This window comes from Mustela erminea, chromosome 16 (assembly GCF_009829155.1).
Source record: "Mustela erminea isolate mMusErm1 chromosome 16, mMusErm1.Pri, whole genome shotgun sequence".
Classification (NCBI taxonomy): Eukaryota; Metazoa; Chordata; class Mammalia; order Carnivora; family Mustelidae; genus Mustela; species Mustela erminea.
This window is the reverse complement of record NC_045629.1, coordinates 45646888-45663275: the sequence shown is the minus strand read 5'-3', so window position 1 is coordinate 45663275 and position 16388 is coordinate 45646888. Positions and strand designations below refer to the sequence as shown.

The following is a 16388-nucleotide window of genomic DNA, read 5'->3' as shown; positions in this document are numbered from 1 at the left end:
GCGGACAGTCCATCATAAATGGGCTGTGGTTGGTGACTGGGGGATTCAATAATTGGGACATCTTTCAACCAAAGGATATGACAAATCCAGATCAACACTTCACAGTCCAAACCATTACAAGATGGAAGAAATGTATCCAATATAACATTAATCACAATCAATGTAAACAGATTTAAATATCTGGTTAAAAGACAGATATTGTCAGATTGGATTAAAAAATAAAGGATCACCTGGATGGCTTGGTCAGTGAAGCATCTGACTCTTGATTTCGGTACAGGTCATGATCTCAGGGTCCTGGGATCAACCGTCAGCTCAGAGGGAAGTCTGTTTGAGGATTCTCTCCCTCCCACTCCTTTTGTTCCCCCCCCCCCGCCCCCGCTCATGTGCACCCAGTCTCTCTCTCTCTCTCAAATAAATAAATATTTTAAAAAGTACTAAACAAATAAAAATAAAAAACAAAATATGACTTTAAGTTATTTGCAAGGGGCACATCTAAAGCTTACCACACAAAAATGTAATGTAAAGTTTATGAAAAAGATATATCAAGAAAACATTAATCAAAAAACTGGTAAAGTTCTATCAATATCAGACAAAATAGATTTAAAGGCAAATGAATTACTAGATATGAAGAGAATCACTACATAAAAGGCCCAATTCACTAGAAATACATAATAATTTCATATTTATATGCAGTTGATTACATGGATTCAAAGGTATATATAACAAATATATGTCTGAACTAAAGAAAAATGGAAAATCCACTTAATAATAGAAGATTATAACATATCTCTCCTCAGTTCACTGATACATTAAGGAACAACAAAAATCTGTAATGTAAAAATATGAATACAAAACTTGATACAACACAGCCAACAACTTGAGAATATACATTCTTTTCAAGCACACATAGTTTATGAAAATTAACTACATTCCAGGCCATAAAATAGATCTCAACAGGTTTTGGTTAGGTACCTCATATACTACATTATTTAACAACAAGTAGCTAAATTAAGAATCAGTGGCAAAAAAAAAAAAAAATCATAAGAGGAAATTTTATTGTTGAAATTCAAAAATATACCTCTAAATTACCCGTAAGTTATATAAGAATGAGAATTTTAAGGCGCTGAAAGGTAAGAAAAATACTACTGATCAAACTTTGTGGAATGCAGCTAGAGACAGATTAATAAGTTAGAAACAGTGAAAAATGTATTTAAATGAGGTTTTAAAAGAAGAACCCATAAAGGAAAAGATTGATTAATTTACCATATTAAAATTAAAATTTTGATCCATAAAAAGGATGAATGACTAAAAAAAAATCACAAACTGGGAGAATATATTAACAATACAAATACTATCAAAGGAGATTAGAACCTACAATATATAAAAATCTCAATGAACCAATGAGAAAAGATGAACAACCTAATGGAAAAATGGCAAATCCACTTAACAGAAGGGGAAAGAGGAATGGTGAATAAAAAAATGAAAAGAGGCTTCCCTTCATTAGTAATCAGGGAATTACAATTTAAATCACAAGATACCATTCACACCATAAATAATACAAACAAAACAACAGGTCAGAATTCCTACACCACAGGGAACAGTATGAAGAGGTAGAACCACATTGGAAAACACAGTTCAGAATTACATAAAGTTGACCATGCACACACCTGTGACCTCGTGCTTCTATAACCCCATGAGCTGCAGGAGGGGCACGGGAGGTCGATGGTAAGAATACGCTTGTTTTACAAAGTGAATTTGAGGATACTGTGATCATAATCTCAGTGCCTGGTGGAACTTTCCCAGGTTTATCAGTAGTCTGCCAAAGAAACAGCCTATTAAAAGATACATTCTAAAATCTTCACAATGACACAGAAGCCGGAACACTTAGACATACGGGTACGAGGCTCTGTGAGAACTGTTAAGAAGTGTTGAGAAGCCTGCGAGAGCTACGAAGCTGCTAGAAACAACAGGCTGAGCACACACATGTATAGATTCAGCTGGAACTGAAGGGAGGCTTACTATATGCCAGGCGCTGTTAGTACCACACATACAAAGGTAAGGAACAAGGGAGATGTAGTTCTCTTTTCTTAGGAAGCTTAACTTTGGTCAAGACAGATAATATATTAAGATTACACAAATAATCATGTAGACAAATTGTGGTAAGTGTAATGAAGGAAACAGAGTGGTATGAGAACAGAGAACGGGGACCCAAGAGTCAAGGAAGTTAAAGAAGGTGTTCCTGCAGAAGTGATATTTAACCAAAATGGCAAAAAGAAGTTAGCCAGGCAAAGAGAGAGGGCAAACAAGTATTGCAGATAAAAATAAGAGGTATATGAAAATCCTGATACAGGAAGAGCGAGAAGCATAGCACAGTAAAGAGGGAAGAAATGCTGGACAGACAGGAGCCAGATCACCCAGGGCCTTGGAAGCCACCACAGGATTCTGGACTGTTCCAAAGGCATGGGCAGATGTTAGAGGATCTTGAGTGGGAGAGTGGCCTACTCACATGTGCCCTACACCACACAGGCTGCAACACCGAACAGACCGGGGGACCTTCAGAGTGGGCGTGGGGAGCGGGCATGGGGATCGGGCTGGACGCTACTGAAGCAATCCAGGCAACCGCCACCTCTCTGAAGAGATGGCGGTAGAGACCAAAAGACGTGGTCTGATCAAAGATGTCCTTTGGAGGCAGAACCAACAGAACTGAGTGAACAACAGGACTGGAGAAGACGTGGGGTGAGGCTGAAGGAGAGGAAGTATCATGAGCAACTCCCGGCCTGGTGTGGACAACTAGCTAGTGTTCTTGAAACAGCAGCACTTGCGGCCATAGGCATTGTAATTAGAACTCTGAAGAGGTGTACCGTGTGCCACGCCTAAAACCACAGATGGCAGGCCTGTCAGGGACAATTACTGACGTGAAGAACACTAAAGGACAAGGGGATTCGGGAAGAAAAATCATTTAGATCTCAACATTTTTCACAAAGAAGACAGTCTAATTAAAACTAAGCATAATCTCACAATTCTCTACTCTTCTTACTCAGAAATTTTCTGAGCCTATGACTATGGTAGTCAGTAGTCACAATGAACTACTGAACGTGTCAAAAGTGGCCACTCCAAACCGATATGTGCCATAATTGCAAAATACAGGCCAGATTTCAGAGACTAAACATAGGAAAAAGGAAATTAGGAGGTATGCCCTTATTTACATTGATTACATGCTCAAATAATATTTTAAACACTGAATTAAATAAAATATATTACTGAAGATTTATTTCAACTGTTTATTTTTCTATTTTTAATGAATAGAAATAAATAGATTTATTTAACTGTTTCTTTTTCTAATTTTAAGTTTTCTAGATATGGAAATTAGATATGGAATCCTAATTAGATATGGAAATCCACATTAAAATTAGATATGGAATCCACATTATTGTCCCACTGGACGGACTATCATAAGAAATAACTAAACCATGTATTCACTAAGTAATGACGGACTGAAAGAGTTCACTGTTAAAACTCACGAACGGGAAATAAAGATGTGCGTGAAACTGAAAAGTCAGGGCCACAATAAATTTAGTCACTTGTTCATTGAATGCAAAGTGAGGAACTGAAATCCCTACACTCCACGAATTTCACTTCTTCCCCAATACTGAGAACAGTCACAAGTAGGCAGGAACTGAGATGTCACCAATGTCTTCTTGTCTTTGGTAGGAATGAAAGGGACTTTAAAAAATGTCCTGGCAAATGGGGAGGCTTAAAGGGGATTTAGTAATGTTAAGGTAAAATTTAATTAGGTCCTGTCTTCAAAACAGGTTTTAAAGAAAAGGCCTGCACTGAGATTTGAAGAGAGTCTATAGAAAAGTCTCTGTAGACCACTCCACCCCATCCATCAAATCTATACCCGAAATCCTGAAAATGCCTTTGTTAACCTATGCATCAGCTGGGGTTTATAAGGGACTCCTTTTGAAATGTATATACTCCTACTGGGATAAAACATTGAATCTTCTCAGTGATTAATCTCTCTCATATACCTTGATCTGAGCTATTTTAATCAAATTCTTAGACACTCACTAAAATTGAGGCATCTTTTTTTTTAATATAAATTTTCTTCAGAGGGAGAAATGCAAAAGGACATAACCTTGCAGGGGGCATTCTCAATGGGACAGTGTAGACAAGTGAACTGTCACAGCAGAACCACATGGGGGTCCTGCTCAGCAGCTGGATATGAGTAGAGGTGTGCCAGATAGCAGGAAGCTAGTGTACGAAAGAGGCCACCATCAAGACAGCATCACAAGTTTGCCAGAATTTGCTCTGGTCTCACTTCCAAATTACAAAAAGAGATTTCACTGTCCCAAAAGTTTTTACTTTTCAGTTCATGGGAATTTTTTAAATTTTCATCTGTCTCTTAGATGGAAATTAAAAATAAACCCACATGTTTCAGATAATAATGTATGAATAAAATAATTCAAGTAAAATTTTTAACAGACTAAGATAATCCACATTTAGGCCACCAAACATCCTACTGGCCCAAACACCTAAACCTGGGTGCCATCCTTCCATTTATCAAGATACCAGAAGGAAAAGAAAGCTTCTCTGGAAGGCTCTTCATTGTGAATACTGAGGAAACTAAAAAGCATTCTTCTTTTTGTAGAGGTCAGGGGTGTGCATCTTTCCTTTAACAGATTTTAGACACCTTTAATTTGTGTATCTATTAAAAATTATTCAATTACAGGGGCACCTGGGTGGCTCATCGTTAAGTGTTTGCCTTCGGCTCAGGTCATGATCCCAGAGTCCTGGGATGGAGCCCCATATCAGGCTCCCTGCTCAGTGGGAAGCCTGCTTCTCACTCTCCCACTCCCTCTGCTTGTATTCCCTCTCCTGCTGTCTCCCTCTCTGTTAAATAAATAAATAGAATCTTTATTTTAAAAAATTATTCAATTACAGATCATCTAACTCTGTAATTCCCCAAGCCTCTGACTTCTCTTGTCATCTCTCTGAGAACCTCTAGCCACTTCACTGCTTACTAATGTCTGAGTGGGAAGGAGGAGGGGAAGGAAGTTAAATTCCTATCAGTCAATTTAACTTCTTAGCAACACTGTAAAATATTCACAAGGGAAAAAGTGAGTTTTCTATATTACCTGGAAGCTTTCTTTGACCATATGAGAATATACCAAAATGGGAAAGAACAAGTTTATGTTTTTTTATGCCTGATGAAAATTCCATTGTTCTTAAAAAAAAAAACAAAACCCTGAAATCCAAAAAGAATCCTCCCTCATGAACCTATGTCTCTGATCCAGAAAGACCTCCTTCCCCTCAACCCGCCCCCCAGCCTAAGTACTATCACCGCCATTACCATGAACCCTCATATCACTTTCATATAGTCATTCACATGAAAATGGGCTTTGCCTACTGCCTCTCCATCGATTATCACAGTACATCTGAGTTACAGAGCATTTCCTGAGGCACTTCATGGAAGTTCCTGGCTTCTCATCACTCAGCAGTGAACAACTGCTCCCTAACCCCATCTCTTCTTATGATGCTACAAATCAATCAAGAACTTTAGATTCATCGCCTGGGAGGGAGTCTGTGTTCATCCTGTAATAAGGTGCTATGTAAAGGTAACTAAAGATTGCAGATTAAACCAAACCATCAATTCCTTCTCAAAACAGATCTGAAAGCTTACAGTGGCCTCATGGACAGCCTGAGCTATCCAAGCAGCTAATCTCTATTAAGAATACACTAACTTACAACCAACTTTGCTCACTACAACTTGAGAGATAGGTATTCTCTTGAATGAAGAGATAAAGGAACCAAGGGTCAGGGAGTTTAGGTACACTTATCCAAAGTCACACAGTCAGTTAACTGACAGAGCCAGTGTTCAAATCCAGGTCTAGATGGTTAAAATCCAGTAAATTCTAGATAGGCTATTTTTTTTTTTTTTAAATAGTACTCCTCTTGGAACTCAGCTATATGAAGATCCTGCTATAGGGAGGAAATGAGAAATTTGGGGGGGGAAATGGGTAATGGAGATGCCAGATGGTACCCAATGAGTAAAGTTTCAGGACTACCTTAACAAAAGAACCTCCGCTTTTACCTTTCTTGTGTATTGGGATCCCATAGGTTTGTTAGAGGAGGGGACAGAATTTTTTTTTTTTTTTAAGAAGTCAATGAATATACAGTTCATTGCTCTAGGTCAGTGGATCTCAAATGCAGATACACACTGAATCACCTGGGGAATCTAAAAATCTAGTTGCCATGGCTGCATTTCTGACAAATGACATTGGAATTTCTGGGGGTAGGACAAAAGCGTCAGTAGTTTTTAAAGCTTCCCAGGTCATACTAATGTGCATCCAAGTCTCAGAACCCCTGCTCCAGGTTAAGAATGCTGAGGATTACGTTAGTCTTCCAAAACACCTTTGAGATGAGCAAAGATTTTATGGGCCCACTGACAAACACTGGTCTTTTCAGGGAAAGGGGAAAAGAGATGCGCTGAATCCTCTCACTGTTTGCTCCTCTGTCCTGAGCTGCCTTCTTTAGCTGCTTCCCTCTTCCCAAGTCTCATCTCCTAATGTCTGTCATCAGCTTCTCCCAAGACACTTGGTCCTCTGCAATTGTCTTTCAAAATTAGGTTCTCTCCACCCCCAAGAGAGATAAGCAGACTTCAAGAAAGAACAATCTCAAGCTTTCAGGCCACTGGGAATTTTCTATGACCTTCTCATTGCTTTTGTTTCCTTTCATTTTCCTGTCTCTTGGATTTAACTTGTTTTATTTAGGATACACTATTCAGAATGCATACCCAATAGGATCATTATATCCTCAAGCTTGTTCTGGCCTAGCAAAGAGGGAAAAAATTGCCTAATTCCTTCCAAAAAGAGTATGGCCTGGTGTGTTCACATAACCCTGTATCTGTCAGGGAGCAAGAACACTCCTACTACCTTTGTGTTTATCTTCCTCATTCTCAAAGGCTCTCTATATATGGGGTCTCCTGACTGTTGCCAATCCCCAGACCCAAAGCATTTTCAACATCAACACAAAATGTAAAAACTTATCATTGCAAATCAGACAAATCCAGAAGATGAATCATAGTACAGGCCCACTGGCTTATCTCTTCAATAAGTCAATGTGACATGTTCACACACTCACGCACACATGTATAGGGGTGTGGAAGGATTGTTCTAGGCTAAAAAGAATTAAAGAGACATAGCCATATGAAATGTGTTGACATTGATTAGATCATAAATTGAACAAATAAGCAGCAAAAGACATTTTGGAGACAACTAGAAAATTTGAATATGGACTAAGTAGCAAATGATATTAAGGAACTACAGCTCATTTTAACAGAAGTGGTAATAGTATATGGTAATGCAAGAAACATTCACATATTAAGAGAACTATGTAGGAGCGCCTTAACATTAGCAAAAAAAAAAAAAAAACAATGTAGCAAATATGGCAAAACGTTGATAATTATTAAATCCAGATGATGTGTAGATTGATATTCATCATTAGATTCTCATTACTTTGAAATTTTTCATAACAAAAAATAATTTTTAAAAATTATCATCTTTCGGGGTGCCTCAGTGGCTCAGTGGGTTAAAGCCTCTGCCTTCAGCTCAGGTCATGATCCCAGGGTCCTGGAATCAAGTCCCGCATCGGGCTCTCTGCTCTGCAGGGAGCCTGCTTCCCCCCCACCCCCCGCCTGCCTCTCTGACTACTTGTGATCTCTGTCTGTCAAATAAATTTTAAAAAATTATCATCTTTGGAAAATAGGTACATCTAGAATTGCCCTTCCTATAATAAAGAATTCCCTAGGAAATCATTCAAGAAATGTGAAAGCTGGGTGTGCAAATATACGGGATGTGTAAGACAGCCATAGGACAAGTGTATGCAACCCAAGCCAACACAACACTATCTCTCCCCTTTTATTCATCCTGCATAACAAGAGAAAATTGTCTTTGCAGGCATGTGCATGCTTCACAAGTAAAAAGGATGGTCACAGATTTCTAACTTAGTGCCCCATCTCCGTTAGCTATAAGATTCCCCTTAACTTCCCAGACTTCTTGGAAGCCATTAGTTTCTGTTGGTTATTTAAAACTTACATGCCCCGCATGTTGGACTATTTAATGTGATGCAGAGTTCTCCCTATACGTAGGTAATATAGATGCTGAATCACCACATCCAGCAGGACATGTGCTTCATGTTCCTTTTTCCCTGGTGATGAGAGATTGGCTCACTCTCTAATCCAATCCTCCTTGGACTGTGACTATACATTTATTTCCCAGACTTGCTGCACTAAAAGTCCCTCCTTGAGCTAAGCTAACAGACCTATATGGGGATCAAACACATAATCCTGTGCTCATTAGCATCTTGCTCTAATGAAGTCCACTAGCTCAATCTCAGAGACCTGGCACAGCAGCAGGGCTGCTCTGAAAATAGTGTGTCTGATACTGACTCAAGAACAGAGAAAAACAGTGATTTATGAAGTGTTTTTCTTAGCTTCCCAACTTGATACTGACCACATCCACCCTCAGAATGTGACAAATAATCCCATGAAAAGCAAAGGCTTTCTATTTCAGAAAGGCCATGCCCAAAATGCTCAAAATGCCTAAAATTTACAAATCAAAAGCTACTGAAAATTTCTAAGATGGTAAAAGGTTTAAGACCTTCTTCCTTTAAAATTAAAAATAAAGGGACGCCTGGGTGGCTCAGTTGGTTAAGCAGCTGCCTTCGGCTCAGGTCATGATCCCAGCGTCCTGGAATCGAGACCCACATCCGGCTCCTTGCTCGGCGGGGAGCCTGCTTCTCCCTCTGCCTCTGCCTGCCATTCTGTCTGCCTGTGCTCGCTCTCTCCCCTCTCTCTCTGATAAATAAATAAAATCTTTAAAAAAAAATTCTAAAAAAAAAAAATTAAAAATAAAACTGCTCTTTAGACCACAAGTTAATTAGAAGAAGAGAGGGCAAAGGAATCCAACTTTGAATTAAATTGGGGCCACATGATTGGTATTAGGGCAAGATCAATCAGAGAAACCCTAAAGTGCAAAGAAACAGGTTTTAGAGTCAGTGAATAATAAAATGCTGGCCTCTTGTCATACTTACTTTTCAACGGTAAAAAAATATCCTTCCAGCTAACATTTCTTTTCTCCAAAATTATGAAAACAAATCAGGCCTCCCAAGCACCAACACTTGGCAGAAGCACTTAAGGCAAGCAGTGATGCAAAGGCTAAGTAATCAAACACTGTCCTGCCTGTTCTCAATATCAGATCACTTGGAAGTCAAGGTCAACCCAACAGCCCTTTCAATGAAGTGTTCCCCCAAGGAGTGGGTGTTGCCTTGGCAGGAACATCCAAAAGGGGGCTGAGACCAGGCAATAGCCAAAGCAAAAGGCAGACAAGCCAAACTTTGAGGCAAAGGTCACAAAAGAGTGATCAGTATGCCACATCCAGGTCAAATATATTTTATTCAGCCTGCACAGTGTTTTTCCAAATATCAAATAAATCGGTGACACTAAAAGGTCAGGAGATTTCACATAAAAATCTGGATATGCCCCATGAGAAGAGGCTACCCCATCACCAGATCACTATAATCCCACTTCTCCAAATATTGGAAAAGACCAGGAGTCTGGAGCCTCAAAAGTTACCTTTCTATAACATTTAGCTGCAAGCTAGGCATCCTGAAGCCAGCAAGCTAGCTGAGATGTAAAAGAACTGTCAGGAAAATCAAGATGGCAGCACCAAAAAACACAGCAGTGAAACTAGACCTGAAGCAACACTGAGAGAGCTTTTATACCTTATGTCAGGAACAGGAACTGCTAATCAGACTAATTCAAAATTCTGCTATAGATACCTTACTCAGTGGTTCTCCCTCCTGAGGACACTACAAAGGTGCCCATATAGAGATGGGGTAATGAAAGAGGGACTGAGGAAAAGGTTTCCAAAGCTAGCCCTCTTCAACCACAGCAGCAACATTTATGTGTTTTATAAATTGGTCTTCCTTCTAAGATTTCATTTGTTGGAAGCATTCCACTGCTTGAAACAAAATAAAGGGAAGGGAGCTTAAAAACCACCACTCTAAATAAGAAAAATCCATGAATAGGATTAAGTTTTCAATCTACATGTAAGGTTCATAAAAGGGTCTCTTTGTCTCAGGGAGATCATTCAGGCCATTTAAAACATTGCTGTATTTCATTTAATTTGCACTATTGACATATTCTTGGAAAATAATGTCAACTGAATATTTAAAATGAAATCAGTTTTAAAACCAGTGCACACAAATTTTAAAAGAAAGTGGCTCTGAATTTTTTTTTATTTAAAAAAAATAGCCACAGACAATATGTAAAAAATGGGCATGGCTATGTATCAATAAAACTTTATTTACAAAAACAGACAGCAAGCCAGCTCTAGCTGTAGTTTTGTCAAACCCTACTACAGACATTTAAATCTTTCCTTTTTCATCTCTGGAAATGTAGCCTAGAGAGATAAAGACTAAGGAACAACAATAGCTATCCTGCATATCTGAAGATATGAGCAGTCCTATTAAAAAAGGAATAAACATGATCTCCTGTTTATTCATTAATTCAGTAAATATTAATTGAATATCCATGTATGCACTAGGAATTATGACTAAGCACTGTGGATAAAGCACTTGGCAAGACAAATCTCTGCCTTTACTGAGCTAATTTCCTGTGGGAGCAGGAAAAGAAATCAGGGAACTGTTAAATACACTAAGGTTTTATATGAAGCATAAAGCAAGAGCCTCCATCCTGGTATGGGCCTTCCAAAAAAAAGTTAAGTTTGTGCTGCAACCTAAAGGAAGAGCAAGAGTTGGCCAAGTAAGATGGGAGTCAGAGACTGGGCATTCAAGATATAGGGAAATAAATGTGCAAAGGCAAGGAGGCAAGTAACACCACTGCACATCTGTAGGACATGCACAACTATTCAAGACAGAGTGAAACAAGCCACAGCTAAAGAGGGAGATAGGACACAAATCACAAAAGAAGACTTGTGAGTCACTTTAAAGAGCTTGAACTTTATCCTGAAAGTAACAGAATGCCTACAAAGGGTTTCAAACACTGAAATGATAAAAAGAGATTGGTGTTTTAGCAAGTTCACTCTCGAGGTTGTGGAGGCTCAAGAGTAAGGCGACTCATTAAAAGATTGTAGTTATAATCCTAATAGGCTAATTATCACCCATACTCAGTATAGATGGAGACTGAAAAAAGTTGAGGGAGGACTTCTGCTTCTAAAAGAACTCAGAGAGAATGGGGTTAGTGCTACATTTATGGTGTACTCCCACCATAAATGACCACTGAATTATAAAACTGGACAAAAACTGACAATGATTTTCAGGCATTGGGAAAGACACAGTATAAGACAGAAATCCCTGAGAGAAGAAAAACTCACAACGTGACACCAATTGCTCAGCTTTTTGGCTAGGGACAACTTCCCAAGTACAATGAAGTACACTAGAATTCATGCAGAGCACAAAAAGCTCACTGAACTGAGAGGCAGAGTCCTGAGTTTGAAGAGTTGGAATCTTCAAGGCAGGATACCAAAGAGGAGGACGCCATACAATGAGGAGCTGTGAAAGTCCATGTGGGTATCTCATGCAAGTCCTTGGCTGAGTACTGGGCTGCACACACAGAGTGAAACTACCTCAAGCTTCCCAGACAGTAGCTGCTAAAGGGTTGAAAAAAGAGCAGAAATAATAGGGCTTGGGCATTGGTGGAGAATATCTGCAGCCTGGTACAGCCAGAGGGAGTAAAAGATCTCATTAACACCTCATTAATCCCCTGGGCATCCAACAAAAACACTAGAAAAGGCTTCACCTTAGGAATGGGGACCACCTCTAAAACAGTCTTTCTCAATAGGAGTGATATTATCAAAAGGGCGAAAATTAGTTTCAGGCAAGGGAGAGGGAGGAGAAAGCAAAAAAAATTAAAATTAAAAATTAAAAAATCTTAGAAACTACACAGTACACAAACAGATACAGAGTTCCTTCTGTGGTATTGAAACTTCACAGGAAAATTGAAGGGTGGGAGTTAACGACTGGGGGGGGTGGGATGTCTAAAAAGTCTCCTGAGAAGATAATTATGGGAAAAAAGGATTGAGAAATACTACTCTAGAGTACAAACTACTCTGGACCTGCTGCAAAAGCACCTAAAACTAAGCCTTGACAAGATCTTCAGAGGAAACAGAATTTGTAATTTAAGTCTAAGTTAGAGGGGCTTTGGCAACAAATAGGGCATTCTACAGAATCATATCAGCAAAGGATAACCCAAACTTATCCAACTTCAGGGTGATCAACTGCCTTCTAAAAAAAAATTAAAAATTTCAGAAGAAAATAATTTCAGAGGAAGATAATAGATCACAGTGTGTAAAATGTATCATCTACAATATCTAGCATACAATCAAAAATTGCCAGATCTGCAAAGAAAAAGGAAAATGGGATCCATAGTTAAGAAAAAGTAATCAATAGAAACCAATCCCAAGATTAGCCTACGTGTTGGGTTTTCCAGACAAAGACTTTTAAATAGTTACAACTATTTTTAAGAAATTAAGAGAAGACACATTCAGAGAATTAAGGGAAAACATTGTCTTCATTTAAACAAATGAGAATCATCACAGAAAAATGGAAACTATTTTAAAAAAGAACCATATTTATATTCTGTAACTGAAAAGTACAATAACTAAAATAAAAAAGTGGACAGACCTGAGAAGTATTTGGGGAGTTTTACATTCAGCATATTTAATAGTGCTGAATGAATATGGACAATAAAGTTAATAGGACTACCAAATCTTTTTCTCAGTGGCATGTACCATTTCTTGAGATAGGTAACAAACACCATAAGAAAAGCAGGCTTACGTTGCTCCAAAAGTCAAAACCTGAGGGCAACTGTGTGGAAATGATAAAGAGCTAGATGGTAGGATGACAGAACAACTAGAGCTATAAAACAATGCAACTGATTTTGTTGCTGACTGGGGAGTACCCTTCATAGGAAACTACTGGGGCATAAAACAAGTGAATTATAGATTCTATAGAAGAAAATAATACTGTATAGGAAAGAAGTTTGGACCATGTAGCATATAAGTTTCCTTTCAAAGTTAAATTTCTATTGTTCTTGAATCATTATGAAATCCCTGCACTGCAATCCGTGAAATGGATACAGGCTCAGCAAATAATGTGAAAAAGATGCTTAGGGTTTGGCCTACCCTTCCACTAAATGGCTCCATATTTAGAAGATGGTACAGTAGGTAAAATAATGTCTCCCATAAAGATGTCCAATTCTTAATCCCTGAACCTATGAAAATGTCAGGTTACATGGCAAAGGGGAATTAAGATTACTAACCAACTGACTTTTAATTAGGGAGATTATCCTGGATTGTCCAGGTGAGCCCAGTATAATCATGAGGGTCCTTAAAAATGGAAGAGAGAGGTAAAAGAGGACAGTGACTATGGAAGGACGGGCCAAAGAGGTATAACATTAGATGAAAATGGAGAAAAGGGGACAAAAATCAAGGAATGTGAGCAGCTGCTAAAAGTTAAAAAGGTCAAGTAAACAGATTCTCCCCCAGAAAGGTTTCCAGAAAACAGCTCCGCAAGCACCTTAACTTTAACCCAATGAGACCTGCGTCAGACTTCTAGCCTACAGAACTATAAGATAATAAAATTGTGTTGTCTAAGTCCCTACTGTTATGGTTTTTATACCCAAAACAGAAAGCAAATACAATTATCCAGAACTGTGCTAATAGAAGTAGTCAGTATCCACATGTGATTATTTAATTAAAATGAAATAAAAACTGAAATTCAGCTCCTCAGTTACAGTAGCCACATTTCTAGGGCTCAATAGCCACTTACGTCTAGTGCCCACTGTACTGAACAGTGCAGACAAACACTTCTACTATTGCAGAAATTTCTATGGACAGCAATGATCTCTTCAACATCTCTCTTTGATTATGTTTTAAGGCTTAAAATTTTGTGAAGAGCTATTTTTAGAACTATAAGCTTCCTCTCATATCCTATATCAAAAGTAAAAATTATATATTTCCAGGAGGAAATAAATAAAATACCATAGATGTAACTAAATCAAATCAGTTCTGAGTCCACTATAGGAAAAGAAATCCCATTCCAGCACTGAGTCAAGCCACGGGCTTTATAGAAAGTATTTTCATTGAGCTCAAAGGCTTTTTACTTCAGTTTTCTCCTACATTTATAGCTATTCCAGAAGGTTAGGCTTGTAAGAAATAGGAAAATTGAATAGCAAGATCATTACTGAAATTTAAAATTTACAGAAGTATAAAAGGATATAAGTAATGACTATTGAATAGAAAAAAAGTCAAAGTCATTTCCTGCTCTATAGCTTTTCTGGGTTTTATTCATAGTACTAATATGATGAAACCTGAAGATGTAAAGCTACTTAAGGTCAATGAATAAGGTCATGTTATTCAAAATTATACTACTGCTTATGAATCATAACTTCCCACTTTAACATTAAGCTGTCATTTTAAATGTATGCCTTGAAATGTTTTAAAAATTGGTCTTCTTTCATGTAGACAGAACTTCATATTCACCTTGACTTGAAATCAATGAAACTTATTTTGTTGAAAGCCTCTCTCCAACTTACCCCCATTTCACCTAGGCTTTCCACTCTGATACCCTCCATTCACTCACCCCAACCCTTAAGAGCTAAGTCCTACTCTTCTCCAGCCACATGCTTTCCCTAAAGCTAACAAAATGTCCAGTCACCCAAGTCACTTGGAGATGAGAAATGTTAACAGGCAACACTAAAGATAACAGACAGTCTGAAAAACACATACCTGGCTTAAAAGAACAGAGTCATTGGTTCAAAATCAGGGACTTAAGAATAATTCCACAGGTCAAGTAGGCATAAAGTTTTGCAGGTCAAGAACAAACAATATATCTCAAGAAAAGAAAATTCCGGCAGCAAAGATAATGAATTAAAGCACAATCCAGGCAACAAGGGCTGGATCACCAGTGACAGCTAGGCTTCAATATGATAGCTGTTTGTTTTAACCCCAGGGAAAAATAACCAGTTCCCAAACACAGGCATCGCAGACTAGGAAAGCACAGGCACCGGGCAGGAATGAGTAGTGGCTGGAGGAGAGGAAAGCCCACTGATCTTCCCACACTGGTCACATTATCATTAGATCCATTACCAAAGAGAAAACAGAGACCTCCTTACCAAAAGTAAAAATAACATGAGAAGCAATAATGAACTTCAGAATGGAAAACAGGAGAGGAGAGTTGCAAATAATACAGAAATATTATTAAATCCTAGTAAAATCACGTCTGCAATTATGAAACATGCCCCTGGAGTTCTCTGGGCAAAGGGAAAAAGAAGGATTGAGACAAAGTTAGGGGAAGGGAGAGTAGGCGGTCAAGAGGGAGAGGGAAAAGAGGGAAGGGCTTACTAGTAGACCTAAGCAGGTCAAGCTCCAAACTGGTGAGGGGTAGACACCAAAGTCTTTGCTGTTGCAGCTTCCGGGAACAACTTCTAGCAGCCACAGTGTCAGAGCAGGAGCAAATCCACTCAAAGACAACTCAAATAAAGAATTTAGATTCCTCTGCCCCTGAGAAAACTTCCTATCTGCTTGCTGATACCTGAAGTCACCATTTCACTGGTATTGCCAAAATGCTTAAGCTAAAGAGTCTATGGTCTCACACACGGAGAAGCTATGTGAGGAGAACCCTGCTTTCTGTTCCCGCTCATCTTTCCTAGACAGGATCTTTTCTCCCACTCAAACACAGACATATCTATTCCCACAAAGCAGTCAGTGTTCTAGGTGCCAGAGTTTCAAGCATGATTTTAAAAGACAAAGTCTTTTCTCCCAGACAATAAAAGAAATAGACAAGAAAACTTATGATTAAAACAAGCTTAAAAGGAGTCCTAACAGAAAGATATGCTCAAGGTGAACAAAATTACCTTTGGGCAACCAACAATAAAACTGTTTAGAGAGACCACAGAAACAAGCATAAATAATTTAGCCTACTCTGCTTTTAATTAAGATTCTCCCCTATTCCTCCTTCTTTATCAAGTCTTTAAAAGGTGAAGTTCCTCAAGGCTCAGACTGAACCCTCTATTTTTCTTCACTCTATACTCTCTCCTTAGACCATTTCAGTGCCCTTGTTTCAAATACTGCCACCCAACTGTGTATATTCATCTCAGACACCCCAAACAAGTATATCCCCACTGTCTATTTGACATCTTCAAGTGAATCTTGAAGGTATTAGATACTGTGAATTCAACGTTTCCAAAACTGAACACCTGATCTTCAAGACCACGAATGATGACATGAGGACGAATGATGATGCCATGATGACGCCATTCCCGTGCTCAGTCGCCCCACTCCTGGCAACAGAGCAGCAAGACTGAT

At 38.6% G+C, this 16388-nt stretch overlaps 1 protein-coding gene across 3 annotated transcripts in view; it reads right to left on the bottom strand.

Moving 5' to 3' along the window:
- CPQ (carboxypeptidase Q) overlaps positions 1 to 16388 on the bottom strand; it is a 449400-nt gene that overhangs the window by 389287 nt on the left and 43725 nt on the right. The window lies entirely within an intron of this gene.